The 17,036-nt window shown below is 40.2% G+C and overlaps 1 long non-coding RNA gene across 2 annotated transcripts in view; it reads left to right on the plus strand.

The window, feature by feature from the left end:
• The first annotated feature begins 7,481 nt into the window (after positions 1-7,481).
• LOC140195462 (uncharacterized) overlaps positions 7,482-17,036 on the plus strand; it is a 58,403-nt gene continuing 48,848 nt past the window's right edge. The window contains exon 1 of one of the 2 annotated variants that reach the window (XR_011885472.1): positions 7,482-7,515. This is a non-coding gene — a long non-coding RNA (uncharacterized lncRNA). The remainder of the gene's footprint in view (positions 7,516-17,036) is intronic. The other variant, XR_011885473.1, reaches the window with a different exon arrangement.

Consider the following 17,036-nt stretch of genomic DNA (forward strand, 5'->3'; position numbering starts at 1 on the left):
CTGAAATCACAGGATCATTGTGGGCTGCAGAAGTTCTTGTTGGTTCCTCCATGTTTTAACAGTCAAAGCGGGCATAAAGGTATTGAGCTCATCTGGAAGCAAGACCCTACTGTTGCCTATGTGGCTTAATTTAACTTTATAAGAGGTGATTGTTTTAAGCTATGCCACAACAGTCAAGCACCAATTCAAGTTTAGTCCGGAATTGCCATCACCTGTGAGATGGCTTTCCAGAGATCATACCTAGATCTCTTGCAGCTTTCTTGGTCGCCAGACTTGATTGTCTCTGATCTGGCTCTCAGCAGATTGCGGATCTCATGTGTCATCGAGGGCTTCTGTTTGAGAAAGACTGGATGATTTTGTGGGGGCACACTCATCTACAACTGTTTCAATGAAGTCCGTGGTAACCATGGCGTATTTACTTGGTTCACAGATGAGTCCTTGAACACAGCCCAGTCCTCTGACTCGAAGCGATCCCGTAGCTGCTCTCTGTCTCCTGAAGCCACTTCTTTGTTGTCCTAATCTCTTGCTGTTGAAATATATACAGAATGCCGGACTTCCGGGTCATCAAGGGAATGGCGGCGTAAGGAAAAGGTCTCTCGACAAAAAAGAAGGTGAACTGCCCCATAATCGAATTTAGACAAATACTTAATATTGCATAACTATATTAATAAAAGGGGCAAGGATGATGTCTAAGAACAAGATTAAAAAGTCCGCTCCGAAGGCTGATAAACATAAAGAGACGCAGCAAGGCGACAGGCCTAGCTCCCCCACGACAAGCCAGGACGGAGATAATGAGGGGGAATCGGTGACTCTGTCCTTGATTCTCGGAGAGATTCGCGAGTTCCGACAAGATAACAGCAAACAGCTGAAAGATATTAAAGGAGAAATAGTAAAAACTAACTTGCGGATAGATGAAGCCGAAGCGAGGATTGTTGGAATTGAAGAGAAGCTACAAAATGCAGAGGAGGTGATAGCAGAAATACTGAAGCTGCAAGACCAGCTCCAGTGGAAACTAATAGATCAAGAAGGCCGCTCGAGAAGGGAAAATGTGAGGATTTACGGAGTTCCCGAAGGGACTGAAGGTAAACCCGGATTGATGATTCCCTTCGTGGAGAAGCTACTTAGAGAGAACCTTGATATACCGGCCGCAAAAGACCTACAGATAGAAAGAGCTCACCGCGCGTTGGCACCACAGCCTCCAGCAGGCGCCCAGCCCAGATCGATTCTGGTCAGATTTCTCAGTTACAGAACGAAGGAAGAGGTGCTTAAAAGGGCATGGCAAAAGAAAGGTTTCATGTGGAACAACTGTAAAATCAGTTTAGACCACGACTACGCACCGGGGATTCTTGCCAGACGGAAGGAATATACTGAAACACGGAGAGTCCTGAAGGAAAACAACATCAGATTCCAGACCCTGTATCCAGCTCGGCTGAGAGTCTTTTACGACGAAGGGACAAAAACTTACGCTACGGTGGAGGAGGCAACATTGGACCTGGCGGACCGGGGACTACCTATTAAAGTTATCACCCAACCGGAGTCGCTACTGGAGAGGATTCGGCAGAAGTCGTGGCAGTTAGTGGGGCGAGGACGCTCCACACGAACCAGAGTGTCAAACTACAAGGAAAAGCTGCAAATATTCAGACGCGAATGTACAGAGAACACAGATTAATTAAGAGAAATGACTGAAAAGAGTAAATCGGACTTAAAGGTAAAATGAAAACTGGTAACTGAAAATAAACTAGACGGAATAACTTGAATGATAGCAATATGGTCGAGCCATAAATAGGAGAAAATTCTCTATGATTATTCAAACTGCTGAGGGCCCTCTAACACAGGGTGAAGATGGAGGTTATCCCTCTGAACTGAGGTGGGTCGGTGCTCAGGCCTCATTGTGGGAAGTCGGGAAAAATTTTCAAATGTTGCATGTTCAAAAATGTCTAGGGTATGGTTATATGTTTTGGTTTACTGTTGAGAAGGGATTGCTTACTGTTTGGTTAGAAAAGGAGAGTGTTTTTTTTCTACTAGAGAAAAATGCAAACTGAATTGGTAAAAATAATTTCCTATAATGTTAATGGGGTTTTGAATCCAATTAAAAGAAATAAGATTATGTCTAAATTGAAAAAAGAGAGGGCACAAATAGCTTTCCTCCAGGAAACACATATGAGCCAATCTGAACATAGAAAATTAAAAAGAATGGGCTTTAAGCATGTATTTTATTCATCATATAAATTGAGTCACAAAAGAGGGGTAGCTACTTTAATATCAAGTACTCTTAATTATGAACATATTTCAGAGACTAGAGACAAAGAAGGATGGTTTGTAAAAATCACAGGAAGAATAGAAGGTACAGAAATAACATTGCTGAATGTTTATGCTCCTCCAGGTTGTGAATGGTCATTTTATAGACACATTTTTGACCTAATGGTCAGTTCTCAAGGGGTAGTAATTTGTGGAGGGGATTTTAATATTAGATTAAATCCTATATTAGATTCTTCAAGAATAGTTACTCAGAATAAACCTCTGACTCGGAAAGTGAATTCATTGATGGAGGAGTTGGGAATTATAGATGTCTGGAGGGAATTACACCCTACTAGTAAAGATTATACATATTACTCTTTCCCTCATTCAGCCTATTCAAGGATAGACTATTTCTTTATCTTTAATACAGATAGACTCAGGATAAAAAACTGTAATATTGCAACAATTGATCTGTCGGATCATAGCCAAGTCTCTATGTCTCTAATCCTGGAAAGGAAAATGAGGAAAACACTATGGAGGCTAAACTCACATATACTCAATAACCCGAAAGTAATGGAGAGATTAAGGGGAGAAATCAAAGAATATCTAGACCTTAATGACACGGGAGAAACATCACCAGTGATCTTATGGGATACATTGAAAGCTGTACTGAGAGGGAAAATTATTTCCATTACCACTCACATGAAAAAAATCAATGCACAAAAATTAACAGACCTTCAAGGAAAATTAAAACAACTTCAAGTTGTAGATAGCAACAAAAGTAATTCAAATCGAAAACAGGAAATTAGGAAATTGCAAAGTGAAATTGACGATATTTATACGTTGGAAACTCAAAGAAATTTTCTTTACCTGAGACAAAAGAATTATGAAGTAGGAGGTAAATCAGCTAGATTATTAGCATATAAATTACGAAAACAACAAGCAGACAATACAATTCATAAAATAAAGAATCCAAAGACAAAGCTTGTGGAGAGTACAATAGGGAAAATTCAAGAGAGTTTTGAAACATATTATCGAGAGCTGTACTCCCAACCCCGGGCCCCCAATGAGCCCTATATAGACAGTGTATTGAATTTTTTAGATCTACCTAAACTTACAGATTTACAAAATGAAAGTTTATTAGAACCAGTAACTGTCAGAGAACTGAACGTGGCCATCTCTAGGTTAAAGGCTGGAAAGTCCCTGGGTTCTGATGGGTTTACCTCAGAGTGGTACAAGTCCCTGAAGACACAGTTAGCCCCATTACTACTTAACACCTTTAATTGGATCTTGCAGAAAGGAGAAACTCCACCTTCCTGGAGAGAAGCGATTATTTCAGTTATTCCTAAAGAGGGTAAAGATAAACTAGAATGTGGCAACTATCAGCCAATTAGTGTTCTTAATTTAGATTACAAACTATTTACATCTATATTAGCGCGCAGATTGGAAAAGCTTTTACCTGGCCTAATCCACTTAGACCAGACTGGATTTATTCAACAAAGACAAACACAGGACAACATAAGGAGAACTCTGCACATATTAGAACAGGTTAATAAGAATGAGACAGAGACAATGGTAGTAGGATTGGATGCTGAGAAAGCTTTTGATTTGGTTAGTTGGGCATTCCTATACAGAGTGTTAGGAAGATTCGGCTTTCAAGAAAAGTTTATTAAAGTAATTCAGACTCTATATGACAGCCCTACAGCCCGAATTAAGATAAATGGGGACCTCTCTGACTCCTTCATCATAGAGAGAGGCACTAGACAGGGATGCCCAATTTCTCCTCTCCTTTTTGCGCTATATATTGAACCGCTTGCCCAACTAATAAGACAGAGCGAAATCGTAAAAGGTATCAAGGTGGCAGGGATTGAACAGAAAGTGGCGTTATTCGCAGATGATGTTTTGGTCTATCTGAGTGAACCAGAAAAATCATTTATAGGATTGTTTACACTGTTGGATGACTTTGGGAAAATATCAGGTTATAAAATAAATGTAAAGAAAACGCAGGTTATGTCCCTAAATTATACATCATCCAAAAAATTGCAGGATACGTATGATCTTAAGTGGGAAGCTAAATCATTAAAATATTTAGGTATAACCCTGCCAAAGGATCTTTCAACACTGTCACAGGTAAATTATGGGCCATTAATCTCAGAGATAATAGCAGATAGGCATAGCTGGAATCTTATCCCCTTTTTAAGTTTAAATTCAAGAATAAATACTATAAAAATGAATATTCTTCCTCGGTTATTGTATCTTTTCCGTACTTTACCGGTGGAGGTGGATGATAATCAATTCAGGGAATGGGACAAATGGATTTCCCGCTTCATTTGGCAAGGAAAGAAACCTAGAATTCGATATAACACCTTACAGTTAGGGAAGGAAGGAGGAAGTATGGTTCTTCGTTGCCTGAGAAATTATTTTTATGCCTCACAGATAACCCCTCTGTTATATTGGTGTAATAGGGAATATAAGGCTAGATGGAAGGAAATAGAATTTGGATTAGTTGACAGTTTTCCTCTTCAGGCCTCAATAGCTGACAAAGGATTGATGGCCCAGTCGGAAAAATTTAAAAACGCTTGGATAAATCTTACATTAAAAGTATGGCAGAAGGTGGTTAATTTATGTGGAATTAATAACATGTTAAAACTATTTAGATGGTGTGCATATGATATCGAATTCCTTCCCAACAGAGGAGATAAAAGATTTGAGCTATGGATAAAGAAAGGTCTTACAACCTACCTTTCATTTATAGATAAGAGAGTATTACAAAGTTTCCAAATCCTGCAGGACAAACATGGCCTAGAACATAATGACTTTTTTTAGGTACCTTCAAGTACGAAACTATGTTAACCAGAGTTGTAGATATACAGACCTATCAACAGTAGAATTAGAATTTTTCAAGATTCTGAATTCGGCTTGCAGTTCAATACCTAGTAAATCAGTTTCTCGATTATATAATGCACTCTCCCATGCTAAAAATGTAAATACACTGTATATTAAAGAGAAGTGGGAGAAAGAAGCGGGTTTGGTACTTTCAGAGGAGGCTTGGGAGAAAATCTGCAGCTTTCAATGATCCTCGACTAATTCTTTGACTTGGAGAGAACATTGGTGGAAAAACATTATAAGATACTTCAAGACCCCATATCAGGAAAAATATAAAGATACAAATGTGATGTGTTGGAGAAGTTGCAGCTCCAAGGAGGCAAATCATTTTCATATTTTTTGGGATTGCCCTAAATTAAGCCTATTTTGGGAAGGTATTCATAGAACATTAGTTAAGGTACCTAGGTCCCAGATACCTCTGAACTTTGAGAGGCTCTATTTGGGGCATGTATTGTTTCTTGAACAGAAGGAAGATATAAAGTTGCTGCAGGCCTTCTTAGCGGCAAGTAAGAAATCAATCACTAGAAAATGGCTAAATCCAATACCACCTACATTAGAAGATTGGTACGAAATTATCTTGGAAATATTTAAAATGGAAAAGTTGACTTACTCCCTGAGAACTCAAAAAGAAAAATTTTATCAAATCTGGAATAAATGGATTGAATATATAACCCCAATGCGAGCAGACTCTCCTAATGATTTATACTGCTCTTCTCATCAACACAGTAATATTGCTAACGTAAGCACCCCTAGTCTAAATGTTTTTTTTTGTTTGTTTTCTTTTGGAAAATAGAGAATTAACACAAGTAAAGGGAAAGATTTGGGAAAGGGATAAAAAAATGAAAAAATTAAGTAAATAAGTACATAGAGATTGGATAATTATGTCTGCGGGCAGGAGCTAGCATGAACAAATTAAGACATAAACACCTACAATGGTTGATACATAGGCTTATATACAACATTTTGGACCAGTGGAAATGGTCCAGAAGGGTTATATGGAAACTATTATTACCATTTTTCTTAACAACTAATTTCATTACTTAGCCTAATAGGTTAGATTTACCACAGTACATAATTATCTATTTAAATGTTTATTTTCCTTTTATATCATCTCAATGTGTACTTAAGAATGTATAAATAATTGTAGTTTTATACATATAAAAAAATGGAAAAGGTTATATGTGTGAAAAAAGTACATGATATTTGTGAATTCCTTATCCAAATTAAAAAAAAAATATACAGAATGCCTTAGGAGTCTCTTTAAACCTACTTGCCAAACATTTTTCATGTCCCCTGCTGGCTTTCCTAATTCCTTTCTCGAGTTCTTTACTGGCTTCTTTATAATCCTCAAGGGCTCTGTTTGACTCTAACTTCCTATGCTTTACATGAGTCATTCTATTGTTGGGGGTACATTTCATGTCCATTGATGACAATGATATCCTTTTTAAGTATTTTCTTCAAAAATACCATATTTTACCGATTAAGGGAAAGCATATTACAAAATCAAACAAACATTTTGTGCACACTATGTTTCATTTAGCATGAAGTTGTCATGATGTTCCTAAATTGACAGTTTTTGCAATGAGAGGTTGGAGGAACAACACCTTATATGGCATGAACACTGACTTCTCTAACTTCTGCTAATGCCCCTCCTCCCCTTTTTACCCCATCCTCTATTTAATTTATTTATTCATTTATTATTTCCCCCCTTCCTTTTTCCTCTGTCTTTTTCCCTCTCACAATCACTCCTTGCCTGCTCTCCATCTTCCTCTGGTGCTCCCCTCTCCCTTTCTTTCTCTCGTGTCTCCAGCTCTGTATCCCTTTTGCCAATCAACTTCCCAGCTCTTATCTTCATCCCTCCCCCCCCCCCCGTCTTCTCCTATCATTTCGGATCTCCTCTCCCCCTCCCACTTTCAAATCTCTTTCTATCTCTTCTTTCAGTTAGTCCTGACAAAGGGTCTCGGCCCGAAACGTCGACTGTACCTCTTCCTAGAGATGCTGCCTGGCCTGCTGCGTTCACCAGCAACTTTGATGTGTGTTGCTTGAATTTCCAGCATCTGCAGATTTCCTCGCGGTTGAGTTTTTGCAATGTCCATCTTTCAATTGAGCGGGTCTTGGCCTCAAAATAATGATTAAAAACCATTAAAGTTAGCATTATCTATTTGTTATTCATTTTAAAATTCTAAATACTTTAGAAGAATACGATTTTTTAAATTGAGTTTCACATTTAAATGAAATAAATATCTCAGTTTATTAATGTCTGTAAAAGTTCAGCCAACTATGTTACTAACAGAACAACCCCCGTAACTAAAAATGGTTTGTCCCAAAACCATGTGACCAGCATCACGGGATGTCATCTCTCTCAGTGGCAGCCATTTTGAACACATTCTGGTGAGTGTCCTCTCAGTCTTTAAAAATACTTTATCTGTAATAGTGCATCGTCAAGGAGTATATTAATAGATCGTCACCTATGTTGGGTACATTGTTATGGTTTACAATTCTCTTATGATTTTAATTCAAATATATGTTGAAATTTGAGGTTAACCTGATGAAGAAAATGACATGTGGTCAGCCATGCAAGGCCTGCCATTGAAATTATGGGCTAAAAATAGGGAAATTGTCAACTATGTTACCTGTCAACAAAGTTACCCAGTAGAGCTAACTCATGAGTAACATAGTTGACGTGACCCTACTGGGTAACGTTGTTCACTGATGATAATGGATCAATGGCCATAGGACAGTATATTTTGTCATAGTCTAGGCCTGTATGTGCCAGAGAAGACTGAGGATTAAAGGGATATTTGCCAATGATTTTAAACAGATGTCAACAGCTGAGAAACAGCGGAGATACAGGGCTCAGCGGGGTGCTGATCCTGCAAGAAGGTCAGCATACTTGGAGAAGCAGAGAGAGGCATGGCACAGGCTTAGAGCACAAGGCAAGGTCAAAACAGTGACGGAGATGAGTGAGAGACAAAAAAGAAGCAAGAGGGCCTATTGGAGGAAAGCACAGCAAAGAAGCAGAGAAAGAATGTGCCGGCTTGAGAATATGCCAAGTAGTCTGCCAGTGGTGCCCTCGACTTTGTGGATCCACCAGGTAGTCACAGTGGCACCAGGAGAAATCACGTACCGAGATGTAAGCTGCCCTTGCACCACCAAATAAAGTTTTGAGTGTCAGTGTGACAACACTAATAACTTTAGTTTTGAAGTTCAGCAAAAAACCCCTGCGCTGCCTGAAGCACACAAAAGCAGGGGTGACGAAATCCACTGGGGTCCTCACTTGATTGACCAGTGGTGTGCTCTGAAATACGATGGTAAAATTTACCCAGGAGTCATTCAGCAAGTCACTGAGACACATGTGCAGGTAAAGTGCATGCACCACACAGGAGTCAACCGTTTCTTCTGGCCACTAAGAGATGATGTGCTGTGGTACCTGTTTGAGGACATTGTGAGAATGATTCCTCCTCCAAAGCCAGTGACACGTCGCGTCGAAATCAATAAAGATATCTGGTTTACTTTCTAAAAAGGTCCAACTGAATGTTGCAGTTAATACTGCTCTATTAAATCAAGTCAAGTCACTTTTTATTGTCACTTCAACTATAGCTGCTGGTACAGTACACAGTAAAAATGAGACAAAGATTTTCAGGACCATGGTGCTACATGAAACAATACAAAAACTACACTGAACTATGTAAAACAACACAAAAACTACACTAGACTACAAACCTACCCAGGACTGCATAAGGTGCACAAAACAGTGCAGGCATTACAATAAATAATAAACAAGACAATAGGCACAGTAGAGGGTAGTAGGTTGGTGTCAGTCCAGGCTCTGGCTATTTGAGGAGTCTGATGGCTTGGGGGAAGAAACTGTTACATAGTCTGGTCATAGAGCCCGAATGCTTCGGTGCCTTTTGCCAGATGGCAGGAGGGAGAAGAGTTCGTATGACGGGTGCGTGGGGTCCTTCGTAATGCTGTTTGCTTTGCGGATGCAGCATGTGGTCTAAACGTCTGTAACGGCGGGAAGAGAGACCTCAGTGATCTTCTCAGCTGGCCTCACTATCCGCTGCAGGGTCTTGCGATCTGAGATGGTGCAATTTCCGAATCAGGCAGTGACTCAGCTGCTCAGGATGCTCTCAATACAACCTCTGTAGAATGTGGTGAGGATAGGGGGTGGGAGATGGACTTTTCTCAGCCTTCACAGAAAGTAGAGATGCTGCTGTGCTTTCTTTGCTATGGAGCTGGTATTGAGGGACCAGGTGAGATTCTCTGCCAGGTGAACACCAAGAAATTTGGTGCTCTTAATGATCTCTATGGAGGAGTCATCGATGTTCAGCGGAGAATGGTCATTCCGTGTCCTCCTGAAGTCAGCAACCATCTCTTTTGTTCACATTCAGAGACAGGTTGTTGGCTCTGCACCAGTCGGTTAGCCACTGCACCTCCTCTCTGTATGCTGACTCATCATTCTTGCTGATGAGACCCACCATGGTCATGCCATTGGCGAACTTGATGATGTGGTTCAAGCTGTGCGTTGCAGCACAGTTGTGGGTCAGCAGAGTGAATGGCAGTGGACTGAGCACACAGCCAAAACAAATATTGATTTTACTGTACTATTTTTAGGTTAGGCTTCACTTGGACCCCTGCTTCCGCAGTTGTTTGAACCCATTACTTTAAGAAAGCATTACTTGAAAAAACTGTTGTCCTCTATCATTCACCAGTTAGTCAAACCAAAGCTTGTTCCTCTACAACAGGAGTTCTGCAGATGCTGGAAATTCAAGCTACACACATCAAAGTTGCTGGTGAATGCAGCAGGCCAAGCAGCATCTCTAGGAAGAGGTACAGTACCTCTTCCTAGAGATGCTGCCTGACTTGTTCCTCTACTACATGTTTTTTGCCTCATGCCTGTCAAATTTCTAAATGTCAATGTAAAATACAGTATATCGACTTTTTAAAATTAATTTTAGTCAACATTTAATTCTGATTAAGTGTGTAAATTGAAAGCACTTATTTGAACCCTTCACCAGTTACTGGTCAATAGGAATGTTTTATTCACACTATATGAAAGCTTGTTCCTCTACTATGTGTTTGTTTTAAGTAAATGAAAATGTACTCTGTTCTGTATTCTTTTAATTAATCATCATTGAATTCTGTATCTATGAATTGAAAATTTCAATTGAATGGCACTTCTGCCTTGAAATAAACACTGTGCTGATGGTTAATAATTGTGTCCAGTCAACTATGTTATTTGTGTCAACTATGTGACTTTCACTGTCAACTATGTTACACCTGATTTTTTTAACATTTAAGCTAACTAAAATGCTGCTTCTGATATCCCTCAAGGTATATCGTACATCCACACAGGTTGGAGTTTTGCATAACATCTCTTAAAACTATCAAAATGACCTGTAAGGCAGATTTATGATATAAAAAAATACTCCTGACCTTAATGACAGTGCCGAACAAATCACATTTATATCTGCAAAATATTAAATTCTTAAAAAACTTCTTAAAAATCATTGTACATATGGCAGAACAGACACAAGAACTCCTAAAAATGTATGTTACCTAAAGTAAAGCATTTAGTCAAAGTCTGTAATGGCGTACAGTTTTGTCCATAACATAGTTGACAGACAAACTGGCAAAAATATCCTTTCCCTTAAAATATCAAAGAAGTTGTTAATGCTTAAGCTTTGCAACTAGTGGATATATTACACTGAAGGAATATTTTAAGTTAAACCACTGATTGTTTTATTGAGAAAGCACATTACTTTTGTACCTTTTTGTTTATGTGACATGTATCACCAATTATAGAATGTCTCACATACAGTACTATTCATTTTTCTTCTTGACTAAGTTCATTACTGTTTTGACATCCAAGATTCTCTTACCTTGTTCTTCCTTCTGACTGGAACTTACCTGTCCTGTGCTGTCTGCAGTTGGTCTTTAAACACTCTCTACTTGTCAGATGTGGACTTGCCCAAAAGCAGCTGTTCTAATCAACTCTCCCTAGTTCCTGCCTAATGCTCTCGTAATTTGTCCTGCTCCAATTTAATACACCAGCATGGTGTATGCTTATCTTTATTATAGATATCATAAAACGTAAGGAGTTATGGTCACTGTTCTCTAACTGTTCACCCACTGAAAGGTCAGTCACCTGGCCAGGCTCAGACCCAACACCAGGTCCAGTACGGCCTCTCCTCTTGTTGGACTATCTACATATTGATGTAAGAAACCCTCCTGGAAGCACCTAATGAATTCTGCCCCATCTAAACTTCTTGCACTAAGAAGGTTCCAATTTATATTAGGCAAGATGAAGTCCCCTATGACAACAACCGGATTATTTTACACCTTTCCTTAATCTGCCTACATATCTGTTTCTCAATGTCCCAGCTACCGGGATGGCTAAAGTACAATCCCATCAGAGTGATTGTACCCTTCCTATTTTTGAGTTCTACCCATGTAGACTCAGTGAATGAGCCCTCCATATGTCCCTCCAAGTGCAGATGTGATATTGTCCCTGATTAACAGTGCGACTCACCATTTCCCCACTTTCTCCTCCCTTTCTTTTCTAAAGCATTGAAACCCTGGAACATTGAGCACCAATTCCTGCCCTTCTCTCAACCAAGTCCTGTAATGGCCACAACATCATAGTTCCATGTCCTGATCCATGCTCTAATTTCATCGCCTTTACCATAATACTCCTAGCATTAAAATACACCCACTTCAAACTATTCTTCCCATTATATCTATTACTTTTCTCCTGCCTCGTTTTACAGGCCCTGACATCTACTTTCCTCTCCATCCCTCCATTTTCTGACCTGGTGTTCTGGCTCCCACTCTCCCGCCAAACTAGATTAAAGCTTCTCCAGTAGCACCAGCAAACCTCCCGGCCAGGATATTGGTTCCCCTCCAGTTTAGGTGCAGCTCGTCCCTTTTGTACAGATCACCCCTGTCCCAGAAGAGGTTCCAATGATCCAAGAACCTGAGACCCTGTCCTTTGCACCAGTTCCTCAGACACTCATTCATCTGCACTATCATCCTATTCCTGCCCTGACTGGCACACAGCACTGGGAGTAACCCAGAGATTACTACCTTGGAGGTCCTGCTCTTCAGGCTCTTTCCTAACTCCCTAAACTCACTGTGCCGGATCTCTTCCCCCTTTCTACCCATGTCATTGGTGCCAATGTGCACCATGACCTCTGGCTGGTCACCCACTCCGTTGAGAATATTCTGCAGCCATTCTGAGACATCCTGAACCCTAGCACCTGGGAGGCAGCCCACCATCCTGGTGTTTCTTACTCCGTCCCAGAATCTCCTTGCCATCCCACTAAATATCAAGTCCCCAGCACTATCACTATGCCTGACTTTACCCTTCCCTGATGAGCTTCGGTGCTGGCCACCGTGCCACTTGCCTGGCTGCTGCTGTGCCCTGATAGACAATAGACAATAGGTGCAGGAGTAGGCCATTCAGCCCTTCGAGCCATCACCAGCACTGATATGTCATGCCCCACAGCAGTGTACTTGTTGTTGAGGAGAATGGCTGCAGAAGAACTCTGCACTGACGGCTTACTCCCCTGCTTCTCCTGGAGGTCACCAATTTTCTGCCTGAAGCCTGCACTCTGGGCGTGATCACCTCAGTAAAAGTTTCATCTGAGGTTTCAGCCTCTCAGACGTTCTGAGTACATCCATCTTCAGCTCCAGTTGTTACATAGGCATCCAGGTACTGTGTTTGAGGCTTAGTTTTCACTTCCTGCAACCTAAATTAAAACTTGCCGTTTATTTGACGTTATGGAATGGCTGCAACAGTGAGGTCAGCAGGATATTCAGAGTCCAGTGGCTGCAAACACGGAGCATGGACTAGATCTAGCTTGATCTGACTCATTAAGTTATTTAGGCTTAAAAAAAGTAACGATGCTTCATCTCTGTTGTACCTCCAGCTAATGTTTACATGTTGCCAAATTTGGACATTTGCATTCCCGAACTTGTCCTCCATTAAAAGTACTGTAAACCATTCTGTACAAAGAGTTCTATATTAACTATCTCCAGGTCTCATGAAAGGTTATTGGCTTTGGACAGTAACTCTGTTTCTCTTTTCTTAGTTCTTGTACATTGGAACCAATTTCCAAGAAGCAACAATGGAAAAATTTCATATTCTTATATCATTTTCACAGCATGCTTTGTCATGTACAATATACACCCCAACACATACTGTAACGGAAAATCCACCTAGTTTTCTTTTCAACTTAGTTTATTTTCAGAAGATGGAAAATTCTGTTCTCTGATTCATGTTGAACAATTTCTGGCAATGTCATTGTTTTTGTAGCATGTAAACAAACGTTTATATAAATATTTTTGAAACAATGTACCTGATATCCAGCTGTTGGAAAAACTCCCTCTTTCACTCTTTATTTCCCTTGGGTTGTATTGTATATTGCTGTTATTTATTCATTACTTAAAAATTTTAAATCATTCATGGTCAAAGGGCTGATCATCGTCATCATCATCATCAGGTGCCGTGCCCAGTTTGAGCTTTGACTGCCATGGCCCACACACTCCTGTTTTGGGTCAAGTGGATCAATTCATTGGTATTCATTTCCAGTTCTCTGGCTGTTGTCTCCATCATCATTTGTCTTTGCCTTCTTCTTGCTTTCTTCCCTTCAATCTTTCCCGTAATTACTGTGCATCCTAACTCCTCTTTCCTAATCACATGTCCAATGAAGTTACATTGCCTTTTCATGATCTCATACATTATTTCTCTTTTTGTGCTTGCTCTGTTCATGACATCCTCATTAGATATTTGTTTCGTCCATGATATTCTTTGCATCCTCCTCAAAAACCACATCTCTGCTGCTTCAATTCGTTTCCTCATGTTACTAGATATTGTCCAACATTCTGAGCCATATAATATAACTGGATAAACGTAACATTTCAGTACTCTGAGGTGGGTTTCATGCCTAGTTTAGTATTGGTCAGTATACTCTTCATTCTCGTAAAGGTGTCTTTTGCCATCCCTATTCTTCTTTTGATGTCCAAGTCACACCTGCTGTCCGATGTCACCCAGCTTCCTAAGTAGCAAAAGTTCTGTACTTGTTTTATGTCTTCCCCATTTATTTTCAGCCTGCAGATAGGATTCTCCTTCTTTTTGGATATCACCATACATTCTGTCTTTTTGCAGTTGATAGATAGACCCATTTTTTCACTTTCTTCAACAATTATATCAATTAAGTTTTGTAGTTCTTCCTCTGTACTTGCAATTAACACAGTGTCATCTGCATATCTGAAATTATTGATGTTTTCACCACCAACTTTGATTTCCAAGATGTCTCTTATTTTTTGTAATATTGTTTCACTGTACACATTAAACAAATCGGGGAGAAAACACACCCTTGTCTAACGCCTCTCTTGATTTTCGTAAACTGACTCACTTCTCCATCTATTCTTACAGCGGCAGTTTGTTCCCAGGACAGATTTCTGATTAGGCGGAGATCTTTCAAATCTAGATCTAGAGTTTTCTGTAATATTTCAAATAACTTATTGTGCTTCACTTTATCAAAGGGCTGATAGATATTGGAATTCCTCCTGTCTTATGACTGCTGTGTTTTGGATCCGCACTCACAGAGGCCTGTTTCCTTTCTTTTTCAGTTATTTTCTCCAATATGAAAAGAAATTACAGAGATGTTAGAGTACCAGCAATGCTCAGACAAATGGAATTTAAGGGTGTAGGGCCAAAAATATGGAACAGTTACAGAAGGCATCTACATGTGGTGCAGCAGAAGTCCATACTTTCAGGGAAGAGCAGACATGCATTAGTGAAACATGCCTGTCAAAGAAAGAACATAGAAGAATAGAAAAGAAGTCATTCAACCCCTTGAGCCTGCTCCACCATTAAATATGATCATAGTTGATACACTGTAATTTAACATCATATTCCTGCTCCCTTATCATACTCTTTTCTACCTGTTCTTTCCTTTATTTTAAGTAACTTCTTATTTTTACTCAAAATGCCATTACAGAGAATATATGTCAATGAATTACATTACTTGGCCCAGGTAGTTTATAATCACTATTTTTGTACCATAAGACCATAAGACAAAGGAGCAGAAGTCGGCCACTCAGCCCATCGAGTCTGCTCCACCATTTTATCATGAGCTGATCCATTCTCCCATTTAGTCCCACACCCCCGCCTTCTCACCATAACCTTTGATGCCCTGGCTACTCAGATACATATCAATCTCTGCCTTAAATACACCCAATGACTTGGCCTCCACTGCTGCCCGTGGCAACAAATTCCATAGATTCACCACCCTCTGACTAAAAAAATTTCGTCGCATCTCTGTTCTGAATGGGCGCCCTTCAATCCTTAAGTCATGCCCTCTCGTACTAGACTCCCCCACCATGGGAAACAACTTTGCCACATCCACTCTGTCCATGCCTTTCAATATGCAGAATGTTTCTATGAGGTCCCCCCTCATTCTTCTAAACTCCAAGGAGTACAGTCCAAGACTGGTCAAATGTTCCTCATATTCATAACCCTCTCATTCCCTGACTCATTCTAGTGAATCTTCTCTGAACCCTCTCCAACGTCAGCACATTCTTTCTTAAATAAGGAGCCCAAAACTGCCCACAGTACTCCGTGAGGTCTCACAAGTGCCTTATAGAGCCTCAACATCACATCCCTGCTCCTATACTCTATTCCTCTAGAAATGAATGCTAACATTGCATTCCCTTTCTTCACCACCGACTCAACCTGGAGGTTAACCTTAAGGGTATCCTGCACGAGGACTCCCAAGTCCTGTTGCATCTCAGAACTTTGAATTCTCTCCCCATTTAAATAATAGTCTGCCTGTTTATTTCCTCTACCAAAGTGCATAACCATACACTTTCCAACATTGTATTTCATTTGCCACTTCTTTGCCCATTCTCCCAATCTATCCAAGTCTCTCTGCAGACTCTCTGTTTCCTCAGCACTACCGGCCCCTCCACCTATCTTTGTATCATCAGCAAATTTAGCCACAAAGCCATCTATTCCATAATCCAAATTGTTGATGTACAACGTAAAAAGAAGCGGCCCCAACATGGACCCCGTGGAACACCACTGGTAACCGGCAGCCACCCAGAATGGGATCCCTTTATTCCCACTCTCTGTTTCCTGCCAATCAGCCAACACTCTATCCACGTATGTAACTTTCCCATAATTCCATGGGCTGTTATCTTATTTAGTAGCCTCATGTGCGGCACCTTGTCAAAGGCCTTCTGAAAATCCAAATACACAACACCCACTGCATCTCCCTTGTCTAGCCTACTTGTGATTTTCTCAAAAAATTGTAATAGGTTTGTCAGGCAGGATTTTCCTTTAAGGAATCCATGCTGAGTTCTGTCTATATTGTCATATGCCTCCAGGTACTCTGTAACCTCATCCTTGACAATCGACTCCAACAACTTCCCAACCACCAATGTCAAGCTAACAGGTCTATAATTTCCTTTTTGCTTCCTTGCCCGCTTTTTAAATAGTGGAGTGACATTTGCAATCTTCCAGTCCTCCGGAACCATGCCCAAATCTATTGATTTTTGAAAGATCATTGCTAATGCCTCTGCAATCTCCACAGCTACTTCCCTCAGAACACGAGGGTGCATTCCATCTGGCCCGGGAGATTTATCTACCTTTAGACTATTCAGCTTCCTGAGTACTTTCTCTGTTGTAATTGTGACTGTGCACACTTCTCTTCCCTGCCACCCTTGAGTGTCCGGTATACTGCTGATGTCTTCCTCAGTGAAGACTGATGCAAAATACTCGTTCAGTTCCTCCGCCATCTCCTTATCTCCCATTACAATTTCTCCAGCATCATTTTCTGTCGGTCCTATATCTACTTTCACCTGTCTTTTACTCTTTATATACTTGAAAAAGCTTTTAGTAT

The sequence above is a fragment of the Mobula birostris genome, chromosome 1 (genome assembly GCF_030028105.1).
Source record: "Mobula birostris isolate sMobBir1 chromosome 1, sMobBir1.hap1, whole genome shotgun sequence".
Taxonomy (NCBI): Eukaryota; Metazoa; Chordata; class Chondrichthyes; order Myliobatiformes; family Myliobatidae; genus Mobula; species Mobula birostris.